The sequence below is a fragment of the Haemaphysalis longicornis genome, unplaced genomic scaffold, assembly GCF_048455015.1.
Source record: "Haemaphysalis longicornis isolate Haplotype H1 unplaced genomic scaffold, Haemaphysalis longicornis Haplotype H1 scaffold_12, whole genome shotgun sequence".
Classification (NCBI taxonomy): Eukaryota; Metazoa; Arthropoda; class Arachnida; order Ixodida; family Ixodidae; genus Haemaphysalis; species Haemaphysalis longicornis.
In genome coordinates, this window is record NW_027526225.1 from 107,721,936 (window position 1) to 107,738,678 (window position 16,743).

At 46.2% G+C, this 16,743-nt stretch overlaps 1 protein-coding gene across 19 annotated transcripts in view; it reads left to right on the forward strand.

Moving 5' to 3' along the window:
* LOC144163204 (uncharacterized) overlaps positions 1–16,743 on the forward strand; it is a 1,050,610-nt gene that overhangs the window by 897,212 nt on the left and 136,655 nt on the right. For 8 of the 19 annotated variants that reach the window (XM_077694044.1, XM_077694048.1, XM_077694049.1 and 5 more), the window contains one exon: positions 3,816–3,966. The exons of the other annotated variants lie outside the window; for them this stretch is intronic. The gene's annotated coding sequence lies outside the window, so the exon portion shown is untranslated. The remainder of the gene's footprint in view (positions 1–3,815; positions 3,967–16,743) is intronic. 19 annotated transcript variants of the gene reach the window in all.

The window sequence follows — 16,743 nt, forward strand, 5'->3', positions numbered from 1 at the left end:
TTCTGCAAGCCTATAAGACGCAACTTGCGTTTGCTTTTGCCGGCCTCAGCCAACCGCACGGCTCTGCATATGACGTCATATGCCCCAGTGCTGGAAATGTGAATCGCATTGTTATTACCTTTTTCCATAATTATATAGCTTATTTGAGTGATCTTTACGTTAAAAGTGGTGTCAGTATGATTATAACGAGGTAATCATTCGAATGAACCAAATTTGCGTTTTGTCTGCATGGCTCCTTTAACGCCAACAAACAACAAAAACGATCACGCACAGCTCATCAATGCCTGGCCATGCGCATTTTCAGTGGTGCATTGCACACCAAACTCTCTGCCCTCTGCTGCCAAGAGACTCCTATAAACCCGGCTTCGCTGCGCGCCGGCACACGGCGTGCCAAAACATTCTGAACATTTACTCCCTAAATGATGAAGATATCGTGTTCGCTCTTAATGAAACGGTAATAGTGGATCTGTCCACAGGCGTTACCTAGCACACGGGGCGAGAATAAATGTACTGAAATTCTAAGCAGTATACCTTCCAAATTATCTCGTTCTACAACCAATATGCTGTTGTAGAAACTCTTCAAAGGAACCAGCATCATTTCAGCCGTGAAATAACAAAACATATTGCGGAGAAAAACCCTAACACATTATTAGCAGCACGAAACTCCAGGGGACACTAAGCGGCGTTGTAGACGGCATAATGATGTTGACATTAGCAACTCGTCAAAAGTGTTTCCGTGCACTTAGAGTATTTTTTTCTTTCTTGTAATGAACACATTCTATCCTTTCTCCTGGTAACTACAAGACCATCACGTCTTCTTTTTCTTATTACTTTCTCTTTTTAAACGCCTATTTACCCATTGGGTTTGTTTCTAAGTGCGAATCAAAAATAGATAACAATTTTCTTCTTGTTCCTGTACCCTTTCAAACCACACAAAGACTGGTTGTAAAAAAAAAGCATATTCTCTGTTCTGTTTGCCAATTGAGCTTCTACCGAGTCTTTTAAATAACCGACATTGATTTTCACAGGCATTATTTTCCCGTCTGAACTTCGTTCGTCAAGCACTCTTATTTTAAGTACACGAGCACTCCACTGTTATCACTAGATTAGAGTGCCGTGCTTTTAACGATTAAAATACGGACGCTGTAAGTAGTATTAGAGTAGTATGCACAAAAAAAAAAACACTAGGCCACGGCAATCCACAGCTAACAGCTGAAACGCAGTTCGTAAGAGTGGTGAACTCGGCGGCAACTACCGGCATAACTGGTGGGCGAAACATAATTAAGAGTAAACATGTGGTTTTCCGGAGGCAGTACTTAGCCTTTGAAAGCGGCAATCACTCAATCGAAAGCTTTCCTAGTGGTACCGATGGCGTTCTTTCAAAAAACTGTCGCTATAGACCACTTAGTCGACCGAAAAGCGCTGACAAGATCTCGGGACACAGAGCGCGTGTATGTAACCACGCTTCCATTGTTGTATAATGGTTACTTAAAAATGGCGAAAAAAGAAGTGTTTTATACATAAGACAATACACATATCAAGCATAAAGACGAAGTACAATAGGGTAGGGTTATCTCATATACCACGTATCGATACACATTTAGATCGTTCATACATGCGTCTACTTAGTCCGCGAAAAGTAATCGCATATGGGTTAGTTCTTCGCTTGCGATTTCGGTCTTTGAAGGTGTGAAGATCGATCGGACGCACTTTTACCTTTCGCGCTTTTTTCAACTTTCTTTTGGAAGAGATGGTAATCTTTTTTTTTTCTGGTTTGCAGAAACCAAAACTTCTTTGTTTAGGGATGGACAGTTGTGGATAGTACTTTTAGCAGTTTTCACCTAAGTAGTCCCGAATATCCTTAAAACGAACAGACTTCCCCGTTTGGTTCTTGTAGGCAGATGATACAATTAAAGCGGGAAAAAAACTAGTTTTGAGAGAAAATATATTTGTAACACTTCCCATGCTTTCAAGCAGGCAAGGTTACTGCAAGGACCATTAAAGTGACAATAATTATAAGCCAGCTACGGCATCTAAAATTACTTTACGACTTTTGAAAGACGATTTTTTAGCTAGATTACCGGGGCTTCCGCAGCGCGAGCAGTAGTCTTTGTGCTCACAGCTGTTCATTATTGGTTTTACCTTGACAAAACACGCAGTCCTCGAAGCCGGAATACGGAGCTCCGACTACGAAACAGGCAGGGCGGGGCTGTATCAATGTGTCGCATTAAGCTGATTGACATGTGGAAACAATTGGAGCAAATAAATTAGGATAGATAGACTGTGATAACGGCTGGTTGATAGCTTATGCCACACTTTGCACAGTTTATCAAGTCAAACAGTTTGTAGAGATGAACTTTCGAGGCAAAGGCCCGCTTGCGATCTGCTCTCTCCTTTTTTTCTGGTTGTTCTTGCGTTTGAAAATCCCTGCGTACTTCACCATACGCTTGCTCCGTAGGAAAATTTCACTGATCGCTGGCTTGGAAAATGGCTTCTTGCTTTCCCCAGTCGAAGCTTTCGACCCGTTTTGTTTCGGTTCGTAGCGGACTGATTCATTCAATTTGTCTCTTGGGATCAGTTGCACAATCTCTCGAAATGGGGAACTCGCAAAAGGGAACGGATTTCGTTATAATATGAGGCAAACGTTGCTGAAACAGAAAACAGAAAAATGCTTTTACGTCGGTTTTTGCCTAGGTTGTTCTTTCTACGTGTTTGCCTGGGCATGCGGAGTGTAGTTTCACGGAGGATGAGGAGAAAGAAAGGACGGAAAAGCTGGGAGGTTAACCAGGTTTAGAGCCCGGTTTGCTACCCTGCACTGGGGGAGTGTGGTTCAGGGGATAAAAGAGAGGGTGAGAGAAGAGCGATAGATAGAAGTGGGAAGGCGCACTCCCTAGTCCCGTTTTGGGCACTGCAGTAATTCAGGCAAATTCGTTTCGCTCAGGAAACGTAGAATGGCTTTCGTCGCCTTCTGTGAAGTAGATGGTGGAGAATGATGACCTCGGTAGTCTCTACTGTAAGTGGTCGATTGTCCAATCGGTTGAGCTCGGTGGAAAGCCCGCTCCATTCGGAAGAGTATTCGTGGCAGCGACACAGCACTTGTTCTATAGTCTCTTCCGCCCGACAGGCGTCACATTGGGCGCTCCTTGACATCCCGATGAGGAAGAAGTAGGCTTTTGTGAAGGCCACTCCCTGCCAGAGTCTACAAAGTTAAGTAGACTCTGTCTGTATGGGTTGAGACAACCCATACAGAAGACGGCGCTGTTGAAGAGGATCTTGAATATTATAGAGACGGTGATTCGAAAATCCCGGTGTGTTTCATTGCTTCAACCTGATTCTACGAGCAAAGGAGCGAAGCGTCGTCCCAGAATCGGTCCTTGAAAGCGGAAGCGGGATGGTGCGTTCGTTCTCGTGGCCTGTACGAGCAACTTCATCCGGCAATACGTTGCCGATGAATGCGCAGTTACACTCACTGTTCGAACATTTAAAGAAGGAAATAAAAGAATGGCTAGACTGCAGCGTAACCAAAAGAGGTGTGCAGAATTCTGGGTTAATTCCATGGAAGCGGTGACCGCCGAGTTTTCGCGTATGTTGCTGTGCCGTGACAAGCGGCGATGTGTCAATCTTGCTCCGTGGTGGCAGCCATCCTCACCAGACTGGTACCCGGAATACAGCCAATAGGAATTATGGCGTGAAACGCAGCCTCGTATTCATGACAGTGCAATTCATGCGAGTGCGCCGCCGGAAGAAATCAACTCCAGCTTGAAGCGCTTCGTCACGTAGACGAAAAGAGAGCTATCGTGTTATGTCCCCTGCAGATAAACCCCAGCGTCGCCGCGGAATTGTCGCACTGAAAGGGCTGTCTCGCCTAGGGCGCTTCGATGCCAGCGCCACCGTAAGGCGGACCATGAATCAAGGCACCCTAGTCTCGCCCCGCTGCCTGGTTGGTCTCGCAGCAGTCTGCATCCAGTAAGTCGAACGTCACTATTCTACCATTCGATGGGTCCCCGCTCAGCTTCCGTCTGCGTGCGGCACCTTTTACCCGTCCACACCTATTCGTTTAATGTTCCCGTGTCAAATGTGTAACGTGGAATATGCTCTTTGGACGGGACCATGCTGCGAGGACATTGTGGTCTGGGGAATCCATCGACATGGCTGACGCACTTTTTGAAAGGAATGCAGTGTGCTTCGTGCAAGTTACAGTTTGTAAGCGAGTGTAAGCGACTGAATTGATTCCCTCAGCAAATGTTAAAGTGGCGGCTGTGCATTGTTTATGCTCGCTTTAATTTCTTTTTTAAATAGCGCTACAAGTGGTTAAGAAGAAAAGCTTTATGGAGGCCGCATATTGTCACGAATTGAAAAAGAAAATGAAGTACTCGTAGCAATGAACATTTCTTGCAGTAGAATAACGAGCTGGCCTAGTTTATAAATATGCATGTCGAAACCTTCAAAAAGCGCAAAACTGAAAATGTTAGACAAACATACCGAGCGCTCGTCATGTTGTTCGGTTTGGCTAACCTTTTCAGTGTTGCGTTTTTAACACGAAAGTGTTTTATGCCGGCGAACACCGGAGAACTATATGATCTCACTGACATCATATCTGTCACGGAAATGACGTTGTCAGAAAAAGTGCCATTGACGCGGCGGCACCCGGAATCGAGCCCACGAACTATATCGTCTCAACGGGAGCTACGAGGCGCTCTGCCAACTGGCTATGAACTTTTTTAAGTGCGATGCACTTTATAAGCGACCCTGAATCCGCCGTCATCCGCGCTCCTCCTCCTCTCCCCTAGCAACGGCGCGAGGAGCGGAGAGGAGCGTCTGTAGCAACGGCGCAGCGACGTCACACCCCACGTGACCCGCGCGCGCTCCGCCTCCCGCGCCGTGGCTGCGCGCGCCCGCGCCGGCTCCCGCACCGCTCCTCGCGCCGTGACGTCACACTCCCACGTGACCGCGTGCTGGCGCCTTTGCGTCTGCTCCCCCTCTCCTCGCGCCGTGACGTCACATGCTCTGCAGCTGGCGCGCCTCTCCCCCCCGTTAGGTTTGCACTCACCCTCGGCGCGCGCCTCTCCCCTCGCCTGACAGCTCCCCCTCGCCGGTACTGCGCCTCTCAAGGCGATGGCAGAATTACTACGCCGTGTACTCTCGGCGCAAGAAATGCATTCGCACTTCCTCACGATTCCCTTCGGGGAGGTGGGGGCAATTTTTTCTTCATGGCCAACTGGCTATTAACTCAGACGTAAACAGCTCTACGAACGCGCCTTACATGATTCCTTATGACACATTAAGATGGTTCTGCCGTCTAGGAGGGGCGGAGCGGAGTAGCGCATCATGACGCTAATGAGCGCCGCCAGTTATCGCCTCGATCACAACGACTTCGTGCACAGAGGACGTGCGTGAATTGTAAGAAAACTTGTAAGACAACTTTCATTAAGCGCCGATCAAAGGCAATGAATCTGACGGGTTAATGTCGCGTTCGAGACTGGTTTGGTGCGACGAGAGACACGCCAGCGGGAAGAGGAAGGCGTTCACGGTCCAAACCACAAACTGGGTCTCTCGCATTCCACAAGCCTAGCTCGTCGCAACGTAACAGTCTGCCGTACACGACACGGAGCAGAAAATGGTCGCAACTTTACCGAAGCGACCCACTAGCAGGACGTCGCTCACCAAGCACACCCACAAGACAGCCGCCGACCGGCAAATCAGGCATCTATCGCTTCAGTTTTTGTGGCGCGTTTCACTTCCGTGTTTTACCGATTCCTACGACAGAGGAATCAACCACAGTTTTTTGATGGTTCGATCTAATCATTTATAAGAGCAAAGTTGTGCTCCGCAATAAACGTAACGAAAACACAAGTCGCGTTGAAACGGTCAACAAAGTGATTTGCACAGACTAGAGTAGGCTAATCGTATGCTGTGGCGTTTTTCCTGCGAGAATGTATCTGTTCGCGTAGTTATCACTGGAAATGTCGAATTATATTGAGAATACTGGCGATCAAAGAAGAACGTTTGGACGACAGGTCGAAACACTCTTCCCATTCGATAAGATAGCCTGTGCGGCATAAAAGAGAAAGGAACACGCGCTTCGCTTCAAAAACAGATAAGACAGCCGGGCGCGGCCTGAAGCCAGCAACAAAACATGGGTAAACAAAACAAAAAGCCTGCTCTGCGGCAATATTTATGTTGATGGGGATACAGTCGACATAACCCCAATATTTTAACACGGTAGTGTTATTAGGCTCATTTTTCGTTTTCTTCGGGGCGGCTAGCCATCCGTTATCAGCTGTGCTTATCAAGCTTCCCAGCCACGTCATCCCTGCCACCCGGAAGCTAGGACTGAGGCAGCTAGATTAGAGGGCTGTCCGCAAGCTGGAACATGGCACAGGGGCAACTGAAGTGCGGAAAGGATGATATTGGTACTACGGCGTAGACGAACTAAAAGACCAGCATTTTCCGCAAGTGGCAGCACACTCGACAGACATAGGCTGCGTTCCAATTCGCGGACAGCTTGGTAGACAGCCTACGAAGCAGTCTAACTAGACGTCTAAAGGAATAAAATTGGAACGGCGCCACGGTCGCAAACACAACGCCAGCGCAGACGACAGCGTCGTAGCAGACATGTTGAGATGCGCAAGCCGCAAATTTCGTAACTAATATTAACGTTGTTATTACAAACGTTACGTAATTAAAAATTAAATAAGGTCATCGTCATCACTAGTAAATTATACTAAATATTTAAATAAAGGAACAAGTGCTTTTGTTTTAACATTATTACGCGAAAAGGTGGCGCTGGCATCGTTTTTCAGTTTAGGCAGGAAGGTAGTCTGCATCGTTGCTGACTTCGGTGCTGTCTCCTCGAAGCAGTCTTCGTTGACTGCTTCGTTCGAATTTTAACGGGCCTTAACATGGCGTACTGTCCGCGAAGACGGCAACGAAGCTGTCTAAACGGTAAATTGGAACGCGCCCATAGTCTTCAGGCGTGCCCGACACTGACGCCATCACACCGAAACGTCTTTCCGCGGGAACATAAGAACACACTAATTTTCGGTAATTCCCGTTCCGAAGCTACACCTGGGGCGGTATTCTCGAGTTTTGTCCCTTTTGCGTCCCTTTCAAAAGTGTCCCATTTGGCAAGCCCTGATTGGCTAAAAGCAAACAACCGGAAGTGACGTCACGCAAGCGCGGCAAACCTACTGTCAACGCTCACTGCTTAACCGGAAGTACGTCACGAGGAAGGGGCGCAAAAGGGACGTTTTCAAAAGGGACAGTTATGAGAATACCGCCCCTGTGCTGCGATGCGCGCCGTAGTGGAAGTCTCTCCGCGGCCACGGCGACTAAACACCCTTGCATCTAGTCTTTATCTCTCCACAGATCTTCAGTGCTCGTGGGAGTCGAAGTAACGCTATCACATCTTACATCTTAAGACCCAAATGTAAATGTCACCTGCAGCTCTTTTTGTTACCAGTTAGGCTCAGTTGACTCTGAATTGGGCGGGGGAGGGAAAACAAATGGTGGCTCTTGTTGTCGCTGAGAAGTTAGGCTAGTTCTGATCTAAACGTCGCGTACGAGCACCTCCAAGAGGCCCCCATTCGCGTAAACTTGTTAAACTAATAAAACAGCCTTACCGAGAGGATACCAAATATTTAGACCTGCAACAGATGCTGCTAAGCTCTAGTTGCAGAGTGAACGTTATTAGAGAGCTTAAATTAACGCAGCATTTTTTTAAAGAAGACTCGCGACCGTTGTTTACATTTTGATGCTGCTACGTTTTCTGTTGCTGCTATCTTTTTTTTTTTACTACGTGACCATCTTTGGTGAATACCCCACCAAAAACGTGTGGCACGTTTATCGTGGGGCCTTATATCTCCAAAGTAAATGCCATATTGGTCAATACCACACATTTAACATCTACGATAGCGCGAATGTAGGGGATCGGCGCCTTCAGAATAGGGGGGGAAATAAATAGAATAACGTGTTACACTATGCGTTAGGTATGCACTTGTGTGCAATGGTGAAGCTGACTTTCAGCGAACTTTGTTGTCATGTACCAAGGGCACCCCCTGAGAGGGGATGCATCAAAAACCCCCGAAAAAAGGCAAAAAAAAAATAAGAAGAGAGAAACGCCAATTTGAACGGCACGCCAGGAGCTCACCAATGAGCGAACGCCAGCGGCGAAACACCGAGGCATCATGGTCAAGTATGGTAGCGCACTGGTCAGCCAATCAGAGAACGCCGCGCAGGAGACCAATGGCATGATGACCATATATAGACATAAAAAGGCAAGGAGCCAATGAGAGTGCACCGCGTTCAAGCCACGAGGGGAGAAAAGCCGGGCGCACAAGGAACAGGTGGAGGCAAGAAACCAGGAGGCGGCAGGAGCACGTGACCTTCAAGGAACGTGCCATAGAAACGTGGCCAGGCCAACGACTATGCCTACAAAGCCTGGGCGGGAGCGGACCGACTTCGCGTCGGCTGCGGCATCCTAGGCGCACCACGAACATGTGTCTTCGTGGCCCCAGCGGCGGCTGTCAGGCAACTGCGGCCAATGTCTACGCTCCGTCGACCTTCGCTTCGACGGCCCCGAAAGGCTACGTTCGTGCCGAGACCTACCTGGGACCTCCAGCGGCAGCGGCTACCAGGGGTTAGCCAGAGAGCAAACGTCATGACGCGCGGAGCCTACACCGTCCAAGGAACGACCGAGCGCATCGAACGCCGGCATGGAAGCAAGACGAGGACGGCTACCATCGAGTCGCGCCCACACAACGGGTGCGGCACTTCATCGCCGACAACAGCGGGGTAGGCCAGTCCATTAGGGACACAGCTGTAGGACACAACTAGGGAGTTGTGGTGGGAAAGTCATTAACTAGGACTTGATGTAATGAGTGTATATGAACTAATTGTGTAGAACTTTATTGTAGAGACTTTCTGGTTTTGATTTGTAGTGTAGGTTGGGATTTTTAGTCAAGGGTATTAGTGTTTATTGGTTAAGGGCAATTGATTTATAAATGGTTTTTATTTATTTGATTGATTTATTAAGTGGCAATTGATTTCTCGAGTGCCAATCAAGTGTACGTTTTGTTAAACACATCAACAGCCTTCCTGCGTTCATCTCTCTGAGCTGGTCAAGACAACCTGACCACTCATTCAGGTGACATCTGTAAATAGCGTTTCGTGGGAATTAGTTGAGTTCTATAAATGTACACAAAAAAAGCACTGGGGCGTCGATACATGGAATTGTACCTGCTCCCATTTTTTTTGTGACAATCATCTTCCCAGCACTACATTTGTGTACTGTGGCGAAGCCGACTTTTAGAAAACTTGAATTTGAGCTCGAGAAATCACAAACTCGAAAATTAAAAAAAAAATTAAAGCTTTCCCCTCAATGCGAAAGCTGTCATAATTGCATTGCAGTGGTTCGCCATATTGGGCTGTAGCGCCGTTAACCGCTCCCTGCTACCACCCTTTGCAATCAAATTTCCCGCCGTCGCAGTAGTCGCGCACCCCATGCCTGAAACTGCGCCAGCAGGAGTTCTGTTCTTTTTGTGCTCGCTTTAATTCCGCATGCTAGAGATGTTTTGCGTCATTTCGAAACCGTAACCTTTTTCTTGCGTGGCTGGAGCCTTTCTGCGTTATTTCAAACGTGCCATTTTAATGACGATAGTCTTTCTTGAGCTACTTAAACCCACAAATTTTGGTCTGTCTGTCGCTCTGTCTGTCCGTCTGTCTGTCTGTAACTCGTTTCAGCCACCCGGCCAAAGTAAAATGCTTGCTGCGCAATAGTCCTATATACTCACAGCCAAATGTAAACCTCTAAGCCTGGTTTATATGTCCATACTTGTCAACTTTTTTTTCTACAAAAACAAGACATTACGCAAATATAAAACAGGAAATTAGTACACAAGGGATATTTACAGTGCTCCTTTATTTAAAAAAATCCTGGATGCTTTGTTTTTCGACGGCAAATGATATTCTACATCTACTGCAGAACAACGCGTTCTGCCTGTTGTTGCCCGCGCCACCTCCTGGCGGCATATGAGAAATCACACGGCAACAGCAAAGAAAAGTTCCACTAGTTAGGTTTCACGTCCTGCTTTGAACGCACGTGGAGCACGGCAACACGATTCTATAAACCTTGAAGTCGGCCGCCTCGATTCACGCGTGTCTCCGCCGTACTGCTGCGCTGGCATCGAGGAACCCCGCCTGTAGCAGTGGAACGCGGTAAATTCAAATCGCCTTGAGCAAACCTTTAGTGTGTTTACCATGGGATGAGCGCAACGGTACAGGAACAGCATGAGAGGTGAGCGGGAAAGCGAAGGGGGCATTTCCTGGGCAAATGTTTACAAAGACTATCGTCTTTTGACGACATTTGCAACGAAAGAAGCAGATACAAGGCCAGTTTTTCTTGCGCGGCTGGAACCTTTCTGCGGCATTTCGAACGTGCTATTTTCTTCGTGCACGTGCAGCCTTTCCGCGTCATTTCGAACCCGCAATTTTTTTCATGCGCGGCCGCTTTTTTTCGCTTACTATCGTACAAACAACCCAACGAGCGTTCCTAACTAAATGAACGCAGGTGCTGCTGGCAAATTCTGTATATTTTACCTAAAATGTGCCTATAGTTTTCTTTTCGCTAAAGAATGGGGATATGTAGGACTAGCGCTAGTGGTTCACATGTTTCGAACGCTTATGACTATATAAACTACTTGGCTTTCGAAGCCTCTGGGGTGCGTCGCGACGACAGCGCTACAACGGAACGCCCTTTGGTCTACTTGGGTCCAGCCAGTGAGCTACGACGAGCGCCTAATATTATCTGCACTTAATAAAATGAAAAAGTAGATACACACACACACACACGCAAGCTTACACGAACGCATACACTCATACACGCGCGAACCCAAGCAAACACCCACGCGCGCGCACTCGTGAGGCCGTGCGTGTTTTCGTTTGTGGCGATATCGTAATTATTATTCAGGTCGCTCTACTCAGATGTCCCCATTGCATTGTTACATCATAAAGGAAGCAAATAGAAGCTCACCCCAGTCGCGTGTTATGCTTAGTCTAATTTCAATCAACCGTGCCGCTCTCACTGAAAACCGTGAGATTCCGTTGCGTCGTACGAACCGTTACGCATTGAGTGACGTGGGTGAAGGGGCATTGTATAGTCAGAACTAATTAGTTCTTACGTGGTCACAAAAAAGAAAATCATTACAGATGCTGCTAGTCTCAAGTTTCTGCCCTCTTTTAAGTAAGTGCTCCGTGTGCACGCGCTCTGCTCTTCATTCCGGAACGCCCATTCCCGGATTATGCAAATATACAAATATGCAAATAAAGATTTGGGTGCGCTCGGGTGGCGGTCACCCAGAGGGCGAAATTTGAGCTCGGCTGGTTATAAACGCAAATGAGTCGCCCGCAGAGTGCAGCTTTACTCATATCCGCTAGGCTCTCCGTTTTAATTTGCCCCTAAACTATTGGCAAGTTATAATTGGACAAATGAGGTGCATCGTATCACGAAACATGAGACAAATCCAGGGTTATGGTTCATGGTTTTGGTATGCAATAATGGCACTATTCAGCGATATATTGGAAAAGTTATATCATCGCATAGTATAACCAGAGTCCTTCAATGACTCTGGTATAACCGTCACAATACTATGCGATAATTCTAGTTACATATCAAGCTGTAATGGCGGTAAAGTATTTTGATTCACATTTAGGTGGGGGGGGGGGGGGGGGGTAAGATGGCGTATGATGAGCCTAACCAGGCTTTATCTCTGCAAGGACATAACCCTTAAAGCAGTTAGTACTTATGGCGTGAAAAGCTCCCGTTTCCCCCCCCCCCCCCCCCTTTCTTGATACACAATACACAGCCAACATGATCGTGATGAGTGGAAAGTGACTGCTGTGTTCTTTCATTCGCGCCCTGACGTCAGGCGTGGAATGCAAGCATGTCGTTTCATCTCTATTGGTGTTGCACTTTATATATCCTTTATTGTACGCCGTTGATATAAATCTCTATTTATACACGTAAAACATAAAAAAGGATAGTTCATCAGGCGAGAGCTCCGTTGAGTTAGTTACTCGAGGGCGCTGTTTGGGTGATATTGTTGAGCGTTCATCTTTTCGCACATTCTTTTTATCTGCGCTTTAGTGACGTTTCTCTCCATTTCTTAAGAACTTCTTCACAAACACTTAACCGAAAGCGTGAGTGATACTTTTGGCCAATGGCCTTGTGTCTCCAAAATAAATACATAATTGGTGAAGGTAACACATGCAATAGCTGCATTAGTGCAAATTGAGATGGTCGGTCCTCTCTAAACTCATAATAAAAATGTCAATAAGAAAACAAATAAAACCTTGCGTCACACGATTTTGTAGTTGCAATACCTTTGTGTTTAATAATGAAACCACTCTACAGGGCCTGAGTTCCTGGGCCCATTAAGGACACCTGGTGCCTTCATATTTTGACGTCAGTGCTTACATTGTCCCGGTCATGAGTCTTCCCAGCAATGCGGATATGTGCACCAGAGAAGCGTATCTAGTGGTGAAACGAAGCGTGTATTGGCTGACTTGCGCCGAAAGTGGATGTACGCCGAAACGCCTGGCGGCAAAGCCAACTTTACACACGTCAAGGGCACCTGTCGTTCGTCGTTCGCAGCTGACGCACGCGCGAGCAAATGCCGCGCCATATCACGCCACAATGCCAGCAAATCAGCGTCGGCGCTAGCATCGCGCCACATTGCAGGGGCGGCCGCTCGCCCTCGTTGGGAAGTTAACCTTCTAGCGCGGCATGGGTACGTCACGCTAAACCACAAAGATAAAAACTCAGCTTTGTTTCCGTCAATGATTACCTACATTAAAATTGTGCGCGTGAGTTCAAGCTTCCTTGAATTTGTTTTTTTGTGATTAGATGTTGGCAAGCTTCACATACGTCGATATAGCTTAGCGCAGAGGTAGCCCATGGCACAGTTAGGTAAGGTTTGGCCAGCCTCACAGTTAGGCCAGCCTCACATTGTTCTTTATGTTTTGAATGCACATCGCATTATTAATTCAAAAGGAAGGCCAGGATTGGTGAAAAGGGCCGTTAATTCACACACAGATCTGCGAATAAAGCACAAAACTCGGAAAATCAACTAACAGAATTCCTAAGATACCAAAAATCTAGCGTTTTCGCGCAAATAACTAAACCAACAAGAAACTAACTCTGCTTTTTTTTCAATAAAGAGCCTCCTCTCTCTCTCTAAAATAAAATAACGATCTTTTGAATAAAAAAGTGTAGAAAACGGGTGAGATGAAAACAGGAAATCATGAAAAAAATGATTCGTTCTAGCTTTATCACGGCCGTCACCAATTCCGGCAAGAACTAAAGATGACGAAACGCGGCTCCCCCGCAGCTAACAACTGCGTTCGGCTACTCTAAACCTCCCGGACAAGCTCAACCTCGTCCGTTCGCAGGTAAAATACCCGCGACGAAGACGATTCAACTATATATATATACAACGCACTGTATACAATAGCAGAGCAGAAAGCATCGGCATCAGTTTTGTAAACTGTTTGTCGTCCAACACCCTCTTACCTCAACGCCCAGATTAAGTCCTTGTAGATAATGGAAGCTTCTTCCTTTTCAGAGTAGTTTGGGTCATCAAGCTTTTGTGATTATTTACGCCAAGCTAATACGCTCCCTAACTATCAGGTCTCCAGACTTTTTATAGCAAGGTAGCTTTAAACGACGACAGAAAAGCCGAAGTAATTGCGCCTGAATAAATTGTCTTGCCAGAACAAACACAAAAAAAAAAAACGCCCGCAGAGACTAGAACAGGAGTAATTATTTTAGTTCAATCAACGCTGCAGCTCTCCGCGAAAATCTCGAGCAATCTGGAACATAGCGGAAAAGACCTTTTGTAGAAATAAGGTTGTTTCCACTATGTTCCAGAGATTAGGCACGAATACTTCTGGCAGGTTGGATTTCTCTAATCGGGTTTTTTGCAGAAAGCTGGCACGTTCATTAAACAAAAATAATTACTCATTTTATAGTTTCTCAAACGTCTTCCTCTTTTTTTTGAACTGCGGCTGCGTACCTAATAAACGGCAGTTTTATATTCCTTCAGGTTTCCACCATTGAATAAACATTACGCATGGCCTCGCGGAAGCACCGCTCCTCGGTAACCATAGAATGGCTGCGAATAAAGTTGCTTTAACTCATTCATGGTATAACTACAGTGCGCTGTACTTAAACCACGAGCCTGTGCCAACTTGTCCAACTAGTACCCTTGCTTTGATGTAACCACGTTAGGTAGACACTATTAGTTCATCCATGCAGAGCTATATCGACTTAACATGACATTTTTATAATGCTAAAACCACCTTTGCAAAGCGGCAGTGCGGATGTGGTGGCGTTGTATTTCAAGAAGCACCAATTTTAAAGCGAAGCTTTAGTCTTGTCACCGATGGCGTCCCTATCGCGAAATGTCGACAAAAGACGATTGTCTTTGTCGACATTTCGCGAGTAAATGTCGCTATGTAAATGCCAAGTAAATGCCTCCCTTCGCTTTCCCGCTCACCTCTCATGTTGTTCCTCTTGCGTCGCGCTCCTACCAAGGTAAACACGCTAAAGGTTTGCTCAAAAGAATTTAAATTTACCGCGCTCCACTGCTCCAGGCCGGGCACCTCGATGCCGGCGCTGCCGTATGGCGGAGACACGCGTGAATCGAGGCGCCCTACTTCAACGCTGATAGAACCACGCTGCCCTACTCCACGTGCGTTCCAAGCAGAACGTGGAACCATTCTAGTCGAACCTTTCGTAACTGTTGCCGCTTGATTTCTCAAGATGCCGCCAAAAGCTTTAGTTGCACGGGCTGCAGCAGGCGGCAGCGCAGTGATTTATTTCCTGCAAAGACGAAGTAGTTAATTTCGGAAAAAATCAAGCCTACGTGATTTTTTTAAATAAAGGAACACTGCAAATATCACTTCTGTATTAATTTTTTTGTCTTATATTTGCGTAATGTCTTGTTCTTGTTCAACAATGTTGACAAGTATGAACATTAACACCATACTTAGGCATTTAGATTTGGCTGTGGGTAGATAAGACTATTGCGCAGACCTTGTTTCACTTTGGCCGCGTGGCTGAATCTAGTCATAGCCACACAGACAGATACATATAGACAGACCGAAATTTCTCCGTTTGAGTAGCTTAAGAAACTCTATCGTCTTTAAAAGACGCTTCCGGTGGCCGGAATCGGATCTGGGTCCCTCGCGTCATGAACCCTGCGTCTATCCGACTGCTCCATTTCGACATGATGGTAGAGATTTGGAAAACTAAGACAACAACCAACAAATTCATCACGAGACGAATGGCGTTCAACCATCATCGTCATTTGACCGAGGGGTGCATGACTTTTCTTAAACTTGATTTCACTTGGTTAAACGATTTGAAGTTGATCAAACGGGTTTTGTTATACGTACTGAACCAATATGTGCGAAAATATACAAGTTCACACTATAAAAGAGGTGCAGCTAAGACCAACTGTTAACCTACTGTGCCAATTCTGAATACGTATTCTTCGTCGAACTATACGCCATTAGAATCAGTTTCAGTTTTTTAACATCGTATTAATAAATTCTATGCTAAATTGTAAGTGCAGGCACTCACTATCTATTACTCTTACTGCTGCCGGCAAGTTTTAGTGTCTTCAGCACTACTCAAAAAAATGTTTGGTATTGAACCATCTTGCTGAAGTGCTGGGAGTTATTTCAATATGCCAATGAAATGCACACTTACGTGCACACTTACATGACTGGGCTGTTTTAACAGTTTCGTTACAAAGAAGCTAGCTACCACTGTTGTAGCTGAATTCTATTTTTTTTTCACGCTCGTATGAGCGTAAGAGCAACACTGGAAAATTTCTTGTGGGTCTTTGGCTTAGCAGAGATGAAGCAACCAGAATTGAAATGCTTTTATGATTTTTCTACGAGTCTGCACTAAAAAAATTGGGGAAGGGGGATGCTAATCAGACTAGAATTCTTGATTGATTGATTGATTGGTTGGTTGGTTGGTTGGTTGGTTGGTTGGTTGGTTGGTTGATTGATTGATTGATTGATTGATTGATTGATTGATTGATTGATTGATTGATTGATTGATTGATTGATTGATTGAGTGAGTGAGTGAGTGAGTGAGTGAGTGAGTGAGTGAGTGAGTGAGTGAGTGAGTGAGTGAGTGAGTGAGTGAGTGAGTGAGTGAGTGAGTGAGTGAGTGAGTGAGTGAGTGAGTGAGTGAGGGAGTGAGTGAGTGAGTGAGTGATGTAGGATTTAACGCGGCGACGCAACACAGGCGATGAGGTGTGCCCTGGTGGAGGGCTCCGAATTAATTTTGACCACCTGGGGATCTTTAACGTGCGCCAAATTTCGTACACACGGGTGTTTTTACTTTTCGACTCTATCAGAAAAGCGGCCGCCGCGGCCGGGAGTCGAACCCGCGTCCTCGTGCTCAGCAGCACAACGCCTTAGCCACTGAGCCACCGCGGCGGGTGGATAGAATTCTGGTGGACTTAAGGCAGAGAGGGGAATATTGCCAAGGACAGATACCCCAGTAACAGAAAAAATGTCTTTTGTGCCTGCCCTAAGAGCAGCGCTAGTATCAAACGAAGAGTATAAACACAGATTTAGTTTTTTTTTTTGGAAAGATGACGCTAAAAAGGGGATACCACTAGCAATCACCAATTATCATCATCATCATCATAGTGTACTGTTTCCATT